The sequence below is a fragment of the Phacochoerus africanus genome, chromosome 15 (assembly GCF_016906955.1).
Source record: "Phacochoerus africanus isolate WHEZ1 chromosome 15, ROS_Pafr_v1, whole genome shotgun sequence".
Lineage (NCBI taxonomy): Eukaryota > Metazoa > Chordata > Mammalia > Artiodactyla > Suidae > Phacochoerus > Phacochoerus africanus.
In genome coordinates, this window is record NC_062558.1 from 37,073,760 (window position 1) to 37,091,072 (window position 17,313).

Consider the following 17,313-nt stretch of genomic DNA (forward strand, 5'->3'; position numbering starts at 1 on the left):
ACACATCATCAGTAATAAACAACCACCACATTTCACTCATTTGGAGAAAAGGAGTTTTAAAACCTGGATTTTCTTTACTACCCTTCCATAGAAAGAAAAAGTGACATGTTCTTATTTTTAAAAACATAATAAAGAGGAGGCTATGCATAGCATTCTAGGACCCAGATAGCAAACCATGATTGCTTTTGGTAGGAAGTTAGGATTTACGGGGTACAGAAGAACTTTCTTAGGCTCCTCAAATATCAATGCCTTAGGCAATCATCTGCTGGGAATCCTTTGGAAGCCTACCCTCATGCATTCCACATTAAACATGCATAAAATTCTTGATGACTCAAAAGGGTACTAGTGGACTGGTGTGGTAATCATAGACATGGCCACATAAATCCAACACACTTATACTCCCTAATTACGTCTTAAGGAATTTCTCAAGTCCTGTATCTACTAAAATAAGCCCCATGCCCTTCTCTCCACTGACACATAGTTAAAGGACTGTCTGAAAGTGTGGGGAAATAAAGGTGTGGAAATCAGAGACCATTTCATTCTCTATGGATCCTTTTTCCCAACAGAAAAAAAGAAGTTAAGAATTCCATTCAGATAATTACACTCAAAGATATTTACAGAGGTGTGAGGCTAATTAAAAGAACCAGAAAGGGATGGTAAAGGACATTCAGGGATTTCCAGCAGCAGGAAGTTGTTAACCAATTCTGGAATGGAAGGGGTAGCAGAGGAAAATGGAAGTCTCAGGGACCAGTGAGAGCTGGAGCCAGGGGGTGAGGCTACCCAATAAAAGAGTGGATCCAGCTGGCCACAGCCATTCTCAGAATGATGATGCAAAAGCAAAGAGGGGATAAAGGCATTAACACCCCGACCCCTCTCTCGTGCCATCTTCCAATCTCCTGCTGGTGCCTGCCACTGGGCAAACTTAACTGAAATCCAGTTGAATATAGGGAATATAGGGAATCCAGGGAATATAGGTCTTGTGGTCTGCATGGTTCTGCCTCTGGGACACAGAGAAGTCAAGCAGAGTAGAGAGTTTGTTTTGAAATGGAGAGCAGACTTGGAAGAATAAGCATGGAAGAATAATTCAAGAGGGAAAGGGACAGGATAATGTACCTGCTCATTGGTTGAGAAGATTCAGCAGATCAGAAGGAAGTTGGTTGGGTAATATTCTCATACAGAATCAAGATTGAATCTCCCCATACTTAGACCATATGTATCCCCTTCTTTATTCATACATCTGGGTTTGGTCTAAGGGGTGGATAGAGAATAATAATAAACAAAGGATACTGAGCCCTTGGATGCAGTTGTATCACAGGAAGACCTAAAAGACTTTCTAGCAAAGAGATGCATCCTTATGTGACATCCAAGACATCCCCCAGCATCCTACCCTTCTATAGTCCCCTCCCACATTGTACCATTGTTGTTTGGTACAGCAGGAGTGATGCTGTGTCAGTTCTAAGATTAGGTAATAAAAGAGATTAAGGTTCCTCTCTCACTGTTTCTCTCTCTTTCTCATGACTTGCTCTGAAAGAAGCTATTTTGGAGGCAGCCCTAAAGAGGGACCCACATGGTGAGGGGCTAAACCTCCTGCCAACAGCCACATGGGTGAGCTTGGAAATGGGTTTCCTCCCCAGACAAGCCTTCAAATGAGACTGAAGCCCAGCTGGCAACTGAATTGCAGTTTCACTGGAGAGATCCTGATCCAGAACCACCCAGCTCAACTGCTCCCAGATAGTTGACCTTCATAAACAGTGGGATAATAGATGTCTGTGGTTTTTGGCCCCTAATATTTGGTGTCATTTGTCACAAAGCAGAAATTAACCAATGCAAACTTTGAGGCCAGTGTTATTTGCTGCTTTTCAGTAAAGATTGTTCATGTGCTTTGGGACTTTTAATAACTCTGTGCTTATCACAATCATCCACCAGGTCTGGGGGCCTTATTCTCTTAACTATGTAGCAAAGTGCTTCTTAGCCTTTCTGAATCTCAGATTCCTTAATTTACAACAAAGGTCACAATAATGCCCATCAAAAGGGTCGTCCTATGGAGGTGAGAGAATAGAGCATTCTAAGTGCCCCAAACAGAGTAGCTGTTTAACAACAACAACAACAGAAATTAGCTATTGTCATTGATAAGGGAGATAAATGGCTTTTAAACACTATGTATAAATAAGAGGATGACCCCATTGGAACTTGAGGTAAATAGCTCACCAGAGTTGCATCATCTGTTTCAGTTGTTATTTCTCTTGCCTTGAAGACTGTTTTATTCACTCACAAGTGCTACAATGCACCATTTCCCAAACAACAGGCCCTCCTGCCAACCCCAGTGGCCTGGAGCTTTGAAACATCTCCCTTCTGACCGTGGAGAATTGGCTGTCTCCACTCATGCCTCCTTGGCAGAATGGGGAATCCCTGATTTTCTGGACATGCTCTGTCACCACCTGGGTGAAAGCCAGGTTTTGCTCATGATTTCCATTCTTGAATGACTCAGGGATGAGTAGGGGACTGAGTCAGAGGGAGCTGGTGGAAGGGGTGGGGGTGGCAGTGCAGCACTTACACTGAAATTACATGGCATTGGGGGAAAACTCAGAAAACAACTCCAAGACATACAGGAATACTTCACTCTTGGTGGATGCTGTCACCAACAGATTGTATTGAATAAAATAATGCATTTAACTAGTAAATTCAATTCCATCCTCATTCCATACCTTGCCATTATATAGACTCTAGATTTCAGAATCAGCTTCAAGGAAGAGGATGTGGAACATTGAAAAAGAATGAGATTAATTTCTGCCAAGTTGGGCTTAGTATTAGAAGTTAAATTCATAAATAAAAATGAAATTATAATTATCAGTCACCTGGAAAGAAAGGAAGGGAGGGAGGAGGGGAGAGAGAGAGAAGGAAAGAAAGAAGGAAAGGAAGGAAGGGAAAGGAAAGGAAAGGAGGGAGGGAGGGAAGGAAGAAAGAATACTACACCAGCAAAGGAGAGCAGCTAATCCAATCTCTGCCATGATTCCCACTCAACCTGGGAAAAGTAGCCAACCTGTCTCTGCCAGTAGCCACATCTTTCAATCAGGAAGAACACCCCCACCCCCTAAAAATGGGATGGACAGTATCATTCCAGAGCATCCATCTTGAAGCTCAAACTGACATTCATAACAGTCATCCCACCTTGGAAAAAAAAGAAAAAAATAACTTCAATTTTCAATCTTTCCCTCTCCCCAAGAAACAGGTAGGGGAAAAAAAGAAAAGTAAATGGCAACACGTAGCTGTCATTCTGCGTCTGTTTTTCTCCTAGGCATAGAAAAGTCTGTCTGGAAAAAAAAAAAAAGGATAGGATAGAATTCTCTTCAAGGTAATCAACCTTATAGATTGATACATGTTCAGAAAAAGTGTACCTGTAAGGAAGTTTATGGTCCCACTGTTAGTTATAGTGAAAAATAAGAGGCAATAAAAATCTCCATCAATTGGTGACTAATTAAATCAATTAAGATACTTCCAGAAGTAAAATACTCTATAATCTTTAGCAAGAAGGGGATATATTTATATGTCCTGAAAAACACAACATGCAGAGTATAAGAATAATATAGTCCTGCTTCTGTTTTAAATTATCATCTGAGTGTATATGTGCATATATATATTGCAATAAGAACTGTAAGTGTCTCGAAAGCTACACAGCAAACTGCTAGCAGTAATTGAGGGTGGTCTGGATGTGGGGAAAGCGGTCGGAAGAAAAACAGCTTTCGCTTTTAAAAAAATATATATTAATTTCTACAGTGTTTGAAAATCTTACATGAAATATATCTGGGATGACTTGCAATTTTCTTTTTAAAGAAAAAATTTAGGCAGGGCACCTGGGTTCTGATTTCTCTGCAGCAAACTAGGTTTCTTTCTACAACTGATTAATTGTACATAACTAGTTTGTTGCAGACCAACCAGAATAATACAAGTACCCTGCCTAGGGGTGTGTGGAGAAATGAAAGAAGGAAATTTGGGAAAAGGAAAGATTTGCATGATTCTAGTCCAGAGAGAGTTCTGGACTAGAATCACCTGGGGGTTTGTGAAAATGCAGATCCCGGGGCTCCTGCTTGTGAGATCCAGAGTTACTAGGTCTAGGCAAAACCAGGAAAACTGCAGCCACCATGTTCAGGTTCTGGGAATGCTGCTGGTCTAGGAGTCACGCTTTAAGAATCACCACCCTAACAATCCATTAACTGCTCTATGGAGCAAGGGAGGACATAGATGAGAGGATGCATTGAAAGTAGAGTGTCTTGTGACATGGTGACTCAACAAATCATTCAAATCCTACCTGTTCTATACTAACTACAACTGGGGAGTGGTGGGGAAATCACTTAACCCTACTGAGACTTGGTTTCGACATCTCTAAAATGGGTATAACATTTTTCAGACATGGAAATTCTGCAAAGTACAGATGAATTACTACTTTGTAGTAATCACAGTTACTACCAATGCTTGACGATTGAATTATTTTCCATTAATGTAGTGTATTTAGTACAGAAGATGTCCACATATGATAAACCTACAATAAATGTTTGCTTTCATGACTACCAGTGCTAAAATACTGTAAGACAGAACGGAAAACCATTTGGATACCAGAGAAAAATCAGCAAGAATTTGTTGAGTGCCAACCATATGCAGATGGGTAGCCACAAAGTAGAACATGAGTTAGCTGGCATCTTTTTGCCAAACCACAGCCACTAAGTCAGGCATTCAGAGCCTGAATCCTGACACAGGTGCATTGTGGGTAGAGTGGGTTATGTGACCTTGATCCTGAGAACCATCCCTTCCTAGTCTGGATATGTAAATACTATAATTTACCCTAGAGGCTCTTGGGAAATCAACTTGTCCACAGAGCCCAGAGCTCTTTAGGCAGCCCAGCTTTTTCCTCTACAGACCTATTTGAGCCTCAAACACTGAGTCCCTCCTCCATTCTGAGCTCGGTTCATCCTCCATGTCCCAGTTTTCCAGTCCCTCAAACTCAGGTTCTTGTTCAGGTTCTGGGATTGAGTGGCAAGATTACAAACTGACGCCAGTCAGCTGTGCGTCTGGAGGCAAGCTCTGCTCCTCCTGTCACTGTTCTAATGTGGAAGAGAGAGACTTGATTTGTTGAGAAAATAGAGTTAGCCCATGGGAACCACTTGACACATGGTAGGTGCTTTTCTAATGAGGTCTATTGTTCTTGCCACTCAACCATGTCGCTGTCCCTTCCAGGGATATTCTCACATGGCTCCAAAGAGTTATCCTCTAGGGGTGTCACCTTGTTCCTTCCTACACAAAATGCTAGATGGCCTCCCCCCAAACATCTCTTGCTTTATAAAAGCCCATGACCCATCTAGCAGTGTTTTCCTAAATGTGGTCACACAGCTATTTTGATATATAACAATAATGATGACAATGACAGCTGTTATTATTATGCATTAATAATAAGGTGCTGGCAATGCTGTGGGGCATGGGATAGCAGATTAGGCAAACTAGAGCCTGCGAGCCAAATCCAGCTCACCTCCAATTTTTGTAAATGAAGTTTCATTGGGACACAGCCACACCCTTGGTTTATATACTGCTTATTGCTGCTTTTATCTGCTACAAAGGTAGAGCCAAGGGGTTACAACAAGACTGCAAGTCTGCAAAGAAGAGGGTATTGTTTCTGGCTTAAAAAAAAATTGGGGGAGTTCTCTTTGTGGCTCAGCAGTTAATGAACCTGACTAGGAAACATGAGGATGCGGGTTCGATCCTTGGCCTCACTCAGTGGGTTAAGGATCTGGTGTTGCCGTGAGTTGTGGTGTAAGTCATAGACCCAGCTCGGATCTCGAGTTGCTGTGGCTGTGGTGTAGGTCAGCAGCTGTAGCTCCAATTCGACCCCTAGGCTGGGAACTTCCATATGCTGCAGGTCTGGCCCTAAAAAAAGAAAAAAAAAATGCAGTCCTTGCCATCAAAGATACTGTGTCCACTCTACCATGGAATTGTAGGCAGCCACTAAAAGTGATGTCATAGAAGAATAATTTCTGCCACTGAAAAACACTCTTTGAGGAGAATTAAGCTAAAAACACAGAGATGCTAGATTTTGATTCTGAGCAATTACCTTCACCTCTCTGTGCTTTACTTTCCTTATCTGAGAAAAATGGCTGCAACCAGAGCTCTTCCTTTTGGCATTTGTGAAGATCAAGTGAGGTGGCTGAAGTCAAGTGCTTGGTCCCCTGTCTGATGCATCATAAATGGTCAAAAATCCGAAGCCATTTTTCCGTCCGTCCTTCCTTCCTTCCTCCCTCCCTCCCTTCCTTCCTTTCTTGCTTCCTTCCTTTCTCTCTCACCTACCCTCCTTCCCTTCCTTCCTCCCTCCCTCCCTCTCTCTCTCTCTTTCTTTCTTTCTCTCTCTTTCCTTTTTAATGGCTGCACCCACAACTTATGAAAGTTCGAGGGCCAGGAACTGAATCTGCCACAGCTGTGATGCATTTGATTAAACCCTTGTTTCTGCAGCAACCTGAACTGCTGCAATCAGCTTCTTAACCCTTGGTACAAAGCAGGAATTCCACAAAGTATTTGCGTGGTAGGGTTTGCATTCTTTCCATTTTGCTTGCCTGCTTATTTGAAATGTTTTACATTTTCCTAAAAGTGATACATGTGCTTGCCTAACTTTACAATATAAAAAGAAGTGCATGCCAATTGCTCATTTACTTTAAAGATGCATCTTGTCTCAAGAAGGTGCTTCGTTCATCACCCTGTCTTGCTCTGCACAGGCTCATGGTTCTAAAAGCAAACTTGTGAATTGCTCCCTGACACAGTTTCCAGTTGCCACGTGCAGCTGCAATTGTATGTGCCTGTGGATTCAGTTGATAATGAATCCCTGTGTAATCCTTAATGTTCTGGTACAAATTCCTTCTCTGCATCTGGCCTCAGTTTCTCTGCAGTTAGAGGAAAGTGTCTCTGAACTCCTTTCAAACTCACACATTCCTCTGCCTTGGGATTGCAAAGCAGCTCCACCAGATGAATTCCCATCAGGTTCAACCTCCTCGCTGGGTTCCAAGGAGAGCAAAGCCTGTGAAACAGTTTCCCTCTTGCTGGGTGTGGCACTCCTTTTAGCAACCCTGGGATCCGGATTAGGAGTTTGAGCAATGCCTCTAAACCCTGCACTCTATTTAATTTCCTTGATTTATAGAGAGGATTTCTCACACCTCCAGGGGAGAGAGGCAATGCCATCCCTGCTGGATCCCAGGCTGAGCCTACAATTCCTCAGCCTGTTTATCCCACCGTCACTACAACACAGTCCATCTCCAGGGACTGCTGCGTATCTCTTCTGGACCAGGTGACATAGCCAAACTGAGTGTCCTTTCCACCCACTAGGATTTCCTCACGTGGAGGTGGCCCCAGGTTCTGATGCTGCACATTTCTTCCCTGGGGAGGCAGCCCCAGGAATATGCAAATTTCATCAGCAGCCCCTTGTGGGGTCTCCTCTGACCCTCAAGACCCCATTTTGTTTCTCTGCCTGGTGAGATGGAGACCAGCATGGCCTCAAAGCCGAGCTCTGAGAACTCTTGTACATGGGATGTTTGGGGGGATGTGTCCAGGCAAGCAGCAAGGAGCATAAGTGCTTAGAGTGGGAAAGTTGGTTCCAGAGTGAGTTGCCAGCTTTTCTGGGTCAGAGTGAGAGTTAGGAAGGAGATCAAAGAGCCAGTAAGACCCAGCAGGGGGCGGGGAGGATGGCGAGAGGAGGCTGTTGAAGAACTCTGTCCTCCTTTTTTTAATGGTTTCCTCCTTTAGCTGGTGCCAGATTTGCCTCCAGAGCAGCTGGTGTCACCAAGCTGAGGCTGGGAAACTCTAACACAGGCATATCCTCCAAGAAGTAAGCATGGGAAACTTCTAGCCGTGTGTATAGTAGGTGACCCCACAAACACCTAAGGCTCAGCCCCCCCGGTCCTTTGCCCAGATTCCAGCACTGACACCTTGGCAACTGCTAAGATTCTTTCAAGAGCTCCATTTCCATCTCTCTTTCTCTCATTTCCCTTCATTTATTGTTATCCCTCTTCCTAGCTCCCCCCTCTCAATCATTCTCTTACCCCTTTCTATATTCATCTCCCATTCTCCCCATCTCCCCATCTCCCCCATCATCTCTCCTTCTCCTTCCTATTCTCCCTTTTCTTTCGGCTCTCTTTCTTCTTTCTCCATCACTTCCTGTCCTTGTCCTCTCTTCTCTTCGAGAACACTCATTCCCAACCTGTGGTCCCCAGACCACCACCAGCAGCATCACCTAGAAACTTGTCAGAAATGCAGCTTCTCAAATTCCACACCAGACCTACAGCATCAGATGTTCTGGGGGTGAGATCCAACAATCTGTGTCCCAGGGAATTTGATGCATGCTAAAGTTTGAGAATCACATTCTTAGAGGAAAATAGCATTTGAAAAAAAAAAAAAGGGGTATCTCTGAGTGCTGATCCAATAAGCCCTCATTTCTAAACATGTAAAACCTTCCTCTACCCATTAGCTAATTAGGACATTGGACCACCAGCCTGGCTGAGATGCTTTCAGGAACAACATAAGCAATTACACTCAAGTTCTCTGATTACTATCATGCTTCTAAATCCCTTCAGCCAACCCACGTCTTTCCTGTCTGCATTCTGCCTCAATTCCTCTCCCTCTCTGGTTGTTTTAAGGAGTACAGAGACCAGGGGGATATGTCTAGCAGTTCACAGTCTTGATTGGCATTTGCCAAAGTGTATCCCTCTGCTATTGATGGGGCTATTGATAGGAAAAGGATTCCATAGTCCAATATGGGTGGGGAATGCTGAGTAAAGAGATTTCTTTATGGCAGGACTTTTCACAACCTGAGTTCCATAGTGGTTCTTAAAGTGGGGATCAATGTTAGTAGAATCTCCTGAGATTGACCACAGAAGTCCATTTTCTACTGGGCATTGAACAGGATGTACACACTTGGAAAATACTGCTTAAGGAGACCATGGCTTTTCTCCACAGGAGCCTTATTTGAATAGGCAGCATACGGCATGGAGTAAAACACCCAAGATGGTGCTCAATGGACTATGATGACCTTGGAAGGGCCTAGGCATTAAGGTAAGAGAATGCTCAGTAGCTTCTGGGCTTCCGATGCGCATTCCTGTTGGTATCTGACTGGGTAATGACCAACCTTGAGTCTTCAGACTTTGTGCAGCCACATGCTTTTTTCCCTCCATGGTATTGACTGTGATCCCATTTCGAGTTAAAGAATGAGAAAGCTGAGAGCAAGCTACTATTTCTTAAATATGCCCAGAATTTATCCCTGGAGCTTCTATTTAGTAGACTGGCATGAGTCCTGGGAATCTAGACTTTTTAAAAGCTTCCAAGAGTTTGGACGTACAGTGAGGATTGGAAGCCACTGGTTTACATGAATTCATGCATCATGTTTATGTAATGGTATATTCAGAGAAATATGGAAATTGGGGCTTTGTCTATAATCTTTGAAATGGACATAAAGGAAGATAGCCAGCTCCTTTTCTATACCATCATCCTTGGGCCCCTCAAAGAAGGCAAATGGACTGTGGATTTGTCAGGGGTTGGGGTGGGTTGCTGACATGGAGGTAAAAGCAAGAGAGAGAGAGATTCTTATTGTTCTATAAACCTAAGATATGCAAAACCGCAGTTTAGTGATAAGTAATTCTCTTTTTTCCTTCATAAGAGATAATTCAGGAAAAATAAAAATGTGTATGGCCTATTTTTTTTAATTAAAATAGAAGATAGTTTTGTTGAGTCCCAGAAGGGGAAATGCCCATTCTTACAATTGAAATGACCTCTGTCAGTGGTCTTCAATTTGCTTTTAGCTGTGGAAATATTTTCTCAAGGGAAGTCTTATAGTCAAACTCCAACATAAAACTTATTAAAGAAACAGCCCTCTAGCTCAAGAGTAGATGGAAGAGCTAAACCTTAACTAAGTGGACCATTTTCAACTGATATTTAGAGACAATAAAGACATTTCTTAGGGACAAACGAGAACACTATAACCTAATTTATGGACCCCCCCCAAAAAAAAATGTCATTGAGAAAATTGGCAACCCTTTCTCCCTTCCAAAATATCACTATTCAAGATGTGATGAGCAACAACATGGCTGCAACTTTCAAGTTTTTCAACATGATACTGTATCTCAGACTACATTGGTTTTTATAAATTGAGATTTCTAGAAATTGCATTTAAAAATTCTATTTAACTTTTTGAATTCCCTTTAATTTGCATCATTTATACATCTATGGAGATTTCTTAATTCTTTTATTCTGGAATTTGGTAGAGTTTACCCCTCTTTTGTTCCATTCCCTAAAGACCACAGCAACCAAAAAATAGACTATGTGTATTTATCTTGTGGAAATAAATTATTAGGTTAGAATTATCTAAAAAGATTAACTGGCAAAAATAGGGAAAAAAGTGTACCATCTGATCTCATTACTAGTAGTATTTTTTAGTTGTAATGACAGTCAAAATAACATAGATTCGGACTTTCCTGTATGTTTTTCTTGTCACTTTGGTCCTTTGAGGATTATTGACAGAGAACTTGAGAAGGTAAGAGAAAGGTGATGAGATGTATGTTTCACCCTGGCTGAAGAGAGACCTCTGGGGGAGAGTTTGGAGGTGAGAAGACCTTGAGCACATGTGATGGAAAGGAAATGATGACAGTAGAAGGTTTACAGGAAGTGACATTGGATGAGTGATAAACTGGGTATTCAGTGATGTCTTTGGAAAGACTTGGAAAAAGAGTGAAATTCCTTTTCATTGCATTGATTGGCTGTTGAAAGACATTTCTTGAATGCTGTGTCACTCAGACATGGACATCAAAGGGTGATAGGGCTGTACTTATAAGCAATAAACATTTGCTTATAAATGCCTATGATTTGACACTTTATTAAATCAGAAGTAGAGATGTGGTTGCATATTTAGATGCTGCTGGCTTTGGCTTGCCTGACCCATTGCTTCTAGTCCATCTGAATGCTCTGCAGCCCTAAGGGCCACAGGATTCTGGACCCATCTTCATCCCACCTGGGAGCTCCTTAGGGATGCAGATCCTCAGGCCCCACCCTGCATTGGACGTACTGATTCAGAAGCTTGAGGGAGAGGAATCCAGCAATCCTGTTATAACAAGCCCTCCAGTACATCCTGATACTCACTGAAATTTGAACATCTGGTCTTTTCTAAGGTTTCACTGACTGACCCTCTGCCACAGACACCATCCACATCTCTAGCCCCTTTCTCTGAATTCTACCTTCTAGCCTTGACCTCACCCTTCGTTATTTGACATGAGTGTGCTTTGGTGGGTCAGAGCTCAGTTTCCAAAAACAGAGTTCTGGGTTTTAATTTCAGCTCTACCCCTAAGCAGCCAGGTGACCCTATCCATGTCACATAACTTATTTGTACCTTGGTTTCTTAACCTGAAAAATGGGAATAATGATAATAATGTCGATCCACAATGGTGATTTGAATGGTTAAATGACTTCTCACAGTAAAGAACCTGAACAGTGTCTGGCACCTAGTAGGTGTTTTAGACATGGTACTAATCATGGTCACTCATCCCCCAGCTTGAAGTGGAGATAGCATATCAGCTAGGTTGCTTATCATCCAGTAAGTGCCAAGTAGTGGGTGAGATACTGAATAGACATGCCGCTATATCCCCTTAGTTATAGCCACTCATGGTACAGGTCTAGATTATGTGCATTGTACCTGTTAAACCAGCAAGGCACTCACTCTTTTCTTTAACCGAACACCTTATGTGTCCCAGGCACTAGGCCAGGCCTTGTACAAACATTACCTCACCTAATCCTCATCACCAGCCTAGGAGGAAAGGAATGTCCTTACGTAACAGAGTGGAGGATAGACTCAGAGATTGACTCCCCCAGTGTCAACAGCTGGCAAATGGGAGAAACAAGTGAGAAAGTAGGCGTGTCCGAATTAAGCATCTAGGTTTCCTCTAGGGAAAAGGAGATCAACTCCCTGAAATAGACTTTCCCTTTACTGTAAATATCTTTGTAGACTTTTCTAATTACAATGTGATCTATATTTGTTTACAAATCTAAGCAATATGGAAATGTGACATGTGCAGTGACTGGCCATTTTCTGGTTATTCTACCCACTGATAATAACTATTTTTGGTAACCCTATATATATTAGTCTGATCTTTAAGATTTTTTCTTTTTCTTTGTTTAATTCCTTTTTTGTATTTTTTGTTAAAGTATAGTTGATTTTCAGAGTTCCTGCCGTGGCGCAGGGGAAACGAATCCGACTAGGACCCATGAGATTGCGGGTTTGATGCCTGGCCTCGCTCAGTGGCTTAAGGATCCAGCATTGCCGTGAGCTGTGGCATAGGTCACAGATGCGGCTCAGATCTGCCATTACTGTGGCTCTGGCATAGGCTGGCAGCAACAGCTCTGATTAGACCTCTAGCCTGGAAACCTCCATATTTCTCCATATGCCTTAAAAAGACAAAAGACAACAACAAAAAAAGTATAGTTGATTTACAGTGTTGTGTCAATTTCTGCTGTACAGCAAAGTGACCCAGTCATATATATACATATATATATGAATATATATATATATATTCGTATATATGTGTGTGTGTATACATATACATATATATACACACACACACACACACACACACACATATATATACTTTTTCTCATATCATCCCCTATTATGGTCTATCTCAAGCGACTGGATATAGCTTCCTGTGCTAAACAGTAGAACCTCATTGCTTATCCATTCTAAATGTAATAGTTTGCATCTACTAACCACAAACTCCCAGTCTATCTTTCTTATTCTATTTTTTCTTTTTCTTTTTTTGATCTTTTTAAAAAAGACACACATATACATTCATTTTTTAAGAAAAAATGAAATCATACTTTTCATTTCTTAATGTCCTGCCACTGAAACTTAATATATTGGTGGCACCTTCCTATTGCAGTACAGAAAAATAAATTTCAGCCTTCTTAAAGGTTACATGGTATTGCATTTGTGGATTTACTCTGATTGAGTTAACCAATTACCTATTGATGAATATTTAGATCCTTTCCAATATTTTACACTTGTAGACAGCTCTACAATAAACATGCTTGCACATAAACATACATAGTTTGGGAATATTTTTTCATTATTTCCTTAGGATGTACTGTTTGAGATGGGTGCTATATTTTTTAAGGTTTTAATACAGATTTTTTTCCAAATTTCCCTGAGGATGTATTATACTTGCCTTTTTTAACCTGTACCAGCAGTGTAAGTGTCTGTAATTCTATGAGTTAGATGTGGGAATAGCTTTTCCTCTTTTGAGGCCACTTTTTAACAAGGATCGATCTCCATGGTATATCTCTTTATGTGTATTTGCCAAATATCATATGGATTTAAAACTAGATCACTTTGCTCCTCCTGGCTTTGCCCAATTCCAAGACCATTTGCTTTTTACCAATTGCCAATATTTCCCAGGCAAAAGCTGAGATTTTTGGCAGGGTTTTCTGTTTGACCCTGTGTTCCTCCAAGTGTAAATAGGTTGTTCTGTAATTATAATTCATGATGTTTGCATGTAATAGAGGTCTTGCCCCAGAAGTGTTAACTTCATTGGATACCAACCACAGGATTTTTTTTTCTTCCAAATCACCACCCCCTCCCAAAAATAGAAAAAGGAAAAGAAATTACCAAGGCTACAGACAGACCTTTATTTCTAATATGTTGCCTGAGCACTTGTATTAAGTCATGTTTTCTCTGGCCAGAACTACCCTGGTATTTTTTTTTTTTCTGTCAGTTTAGTCTATAAATGAAGTGAAGTTACTGCCCCTATTAAAATGGAACACTGTGCCCTTGGTTTGCTCTTAACGGGTGGGAAAACCCCATTAAGTGTTTGTGAAATATGTCTTAAATACAGGAATTTTAATCTAGTGGTCTAATAAATCCCTCTCCTCAACTCAAATGAAAATCTTAGGTTTTCCGGCATCTGTTCAGTTATTTGTTCACCAAAACTTTCTTACACAACCCTGACCCTGAGAACTATGATTTGATAATGTTTCTTCCATTGGGGTATATATATTAAAGCCCATCTTTCAAAGAATCAGGAACTTTGACAGGTGTATTTCATGGTAAGATACCAGTTTTGATATGTGCCTGGAATTCTTCATTTTCTAAGGTAAAAGCCATGAAATCTCTATGAATGTCCCAGGATGTGACAACTCATAATACTATAAAGGCTCAGAATATTCAAAGTCCATCCTTTAGCTGCAAAATTTGGTGGCCATCAAAGAAGTACATTCTCCTTTTAGAGAGTATTTCATAAGAGTTGGAAATTTTCTCCTTAGCACAAGCCAAAAAGAGCATCAAGCTGGACCTAACCATATTAATTTAGCTCTCTTACATATTTCTGTTGACTGTTTTTTTTCCCCTTGGCCAGAGTATTTATTAGGAAACTGGGTATATTTGCTAGAGGTAAATTCTATCTTCATATTGGGAACAACAGGAGGAAGATGTCATTTCTATTTATGGACAAGGTACATGCTTTTATCCCCAACTACTTTATGCTTATTTCCTAAAATCAAAGGCATTTCCCATGTTACCAGGTTATAACCATCAATATCAGGAAAGTAACATTGATACACCATTACCATATAATTCTCAGATCCCATTCAAATGCCACCCAATGATATGTTTGTAGTCAAAGGATCCAGATCAGAATTACTTGCTACATTTAGTTTTTATGTTTCTTGCATTCTCCTTCATTCCAGAGCAATTATTTCAGTCTTTCCTAGACTTCCATGTGTGGCCATTATAGTTTGGCAGAATGGAGCAAAATATACTTCAAAGTAAACAATTTCATTGTGTTCCAATACTGTGACTTTTAAACTGGAAATAAGAAAGGAGCATGTTCTGGCCACCATCTGGAATGAATATTACTCTAAAAGTTCACTTGAATCCATGGACATGATGAGGTTCATTTCCTCTTACCCAAGTAGTAGGTCTCATCACCTATGGATGCATTTCTTTTTTCTCCCTATTTATTCATTCAAAATATTTGAATGTCTATTAAGTGTAAGAAGGAAGCCATGTGTGTATGTCCCACTGAATTTGGACCTCAGGATCCTTCTCAACACAGTCTCCTGGGCAACCCAAACCCATTTCTCTCTGATGGCACTCTAGAGGAAACTCAGTGAGGACTCCCATACACCACGTGAAACAGGGCCTTGCATGCAGAAAATACTTGCTTAACTGATTTAACTTGGCGTGAAAATAGTCTTTCCTTTCAAGGTAAGAGAGGAGTCAAAGGGGAAAAATAAAACAGAAGAGAAAACCACATCCTATAATATTGAGTCAAGTATGTGCTTGTTCCTTTTCTTCCTTATCCTGAGGAGGAAAGATGCCTGGAAAATTTGAGTTGCTAAAAGCTGGGATTGTCCCAGATATGATTGTACAGATAAAAGAGGAAGTGGGGCTGAGTTCATTAGTCGTGACTAAGAAAACCCTTAACGCCTTTTTCAGCATGTGATTTTAGAGAGCATCCCTTCTGATCAGTACTACTCTGCCAGAAGTTCTCTTTCAGAAGCCAAATACGTCTTCCAAAGATTTTGTCATTATTCAGACTATTTTTATAAGCTATTTTATTTTGGGTGGGGGTGGAGTGCGGAAGAGGACTAATCCTTTTTTTTTTTTAGATTACAGAAAACTTCATTTCTTTTTTAAATTTTATTTTATTTTTATTAGATTAAAGTTAATTTACAGTGATGTGTCAATTTCTTCTGTATAGCAAAGTGACCCAGTTATACATATATATACATTCTTTTTCTTATATTATCTTCCATCATGTTCTGTGGCAAGAGATTGGTATAGTTCCCTGTGCTGTACAGTAGGACCTCATTGCTTTTTCATTGTATCTACGATCCCCAAACTCCTCATCCTTCCCACATCCTCCACCCATCCTCCTAGGAGTATATGCTTTAGATTCTTGCTTGATTTGGGGGGACACTTTCTTTCTTGGTGGCCAGATCTGCAAACATTGAGAGTAGCTTTACCTTGGGGAAATAGTCAAATGTCACTCAGGGATAAGCACTAAGAATAAAATGGATTGGGAGTTCCCTTCATGGCTCAGTGGTTAACGAACCCGACTAGGATCCATGGGCATATGGGTTTGATCCCTGGCCTCGCTCAGGGTGTTAAGGATCCAGTGTTGCCATGAGCTGTGCTTTAGGTTGCAGATGTAGTTCAGATCCAGCATTGTTGAGGCTGTGGTGTAGGCTGGCAGCTGTACCTCTGATTTGACCCCTAGCCTAGGAACTTACATATGCTGTGAGTGCAGCCCTAAAAAAGCAAAAAATAAATAAAATAAAATAAAATAAAATAAAAATAAAATAAAATGGATTATTTACTTAGCTGTACTCTTTTGGATCAAACAACTAAGATATAAACCTGAATTTTTTTTTAAATGAATGAATAGGTTCATCCTAACTCATCTTGTGCTTTGTTTTGAAATGTCCATTTCGACATTCCCAAATGCCACTCCCCAACAGGAATTCCAAGAGCACTTGGGGTGATGACACCATATTTGTTCTGAGAAAATATTCTTGGAAGGGGTCTCTCTTGAGAGTGGTCTGTGTGATGAACTCATTCTGGTGAGGTAGTTAAAATCTGCCACTGCCACTTTTTCATTGCCTTTGCATTTCCCCCTTGTCTAGTGCCTGGAAGTGAGAGGCCCAAAAGAGTGAGAGAAGAGTGGATAATTAAGATTTTTAATGCTAGTAAGATAGGGGAGAGGTAAAGGAAGGAAAGAGCAAAAATTGGGCCCTGGAGGTACTTGGGGAACTTGCCTGAGGCCACGTTCTGTTGCCTCTTAGCTGCTGCAAGGCTGGCGCTCCTGCGCTCAGAGCCATCTGACCTATGGATGGCCGGAAACCAACTATGACAGAGGCCTGAGATATTGCAGAGCAGGTTGAGGAAGGGTCAAAATCATTAGTCACAGGAGATGAGAGGAGGAGGAGGCGGGGAAGTGGGTGCAACGGAAACAGTTCCAGTTTTGGAGTCCAGAAGGCCAACCCTGAGGCATCTAGACCCTTCTTTTCCCAAGTCACCACTCACTCCTCATCCTCTTCACCTCTGCCCTCTCCACTACCCACCCCCAGCCCCCGCATCCAAACTCCTGGCCCCTCTATCTCTGGCCCTACTGACTGCCTCTTCACTTGGGTTCAGTGTTTTCACTATCCCTGTTTCTTTTTTCCAGCCAGGCTCCACAGAGGCTCAATGCTTACAGGCTGGGCTTTTTCTCTGATTGTGATTGGGTGGGTCAGGTGGGAGGCAAGCCAAGA

General features: G+C 41.3%; 1 long non-coding RNA gene across 1 annotated transcript in view; it reads left to right on the top strand.

The window, feature by feature from the left end:
• LOC125116851 (uncharacterized) overlaps positions 1–9,072 on the top strand; it is a 70,448-nt gene extending 61,376 nt beyond the window's left edge. Inside the window, exon 3 of the long non-coding RNA XR_007132437.1 lies at positions 8,983–9,072. This is a non-coding gene — a long non-coding RNA (uncharacterized LOC125116851). The remainder of the gene's footprint in view (positions 1–8,982) is intronic.
• Positions 9,073–17,313: the final 8,241 nt, after the last annotated feature.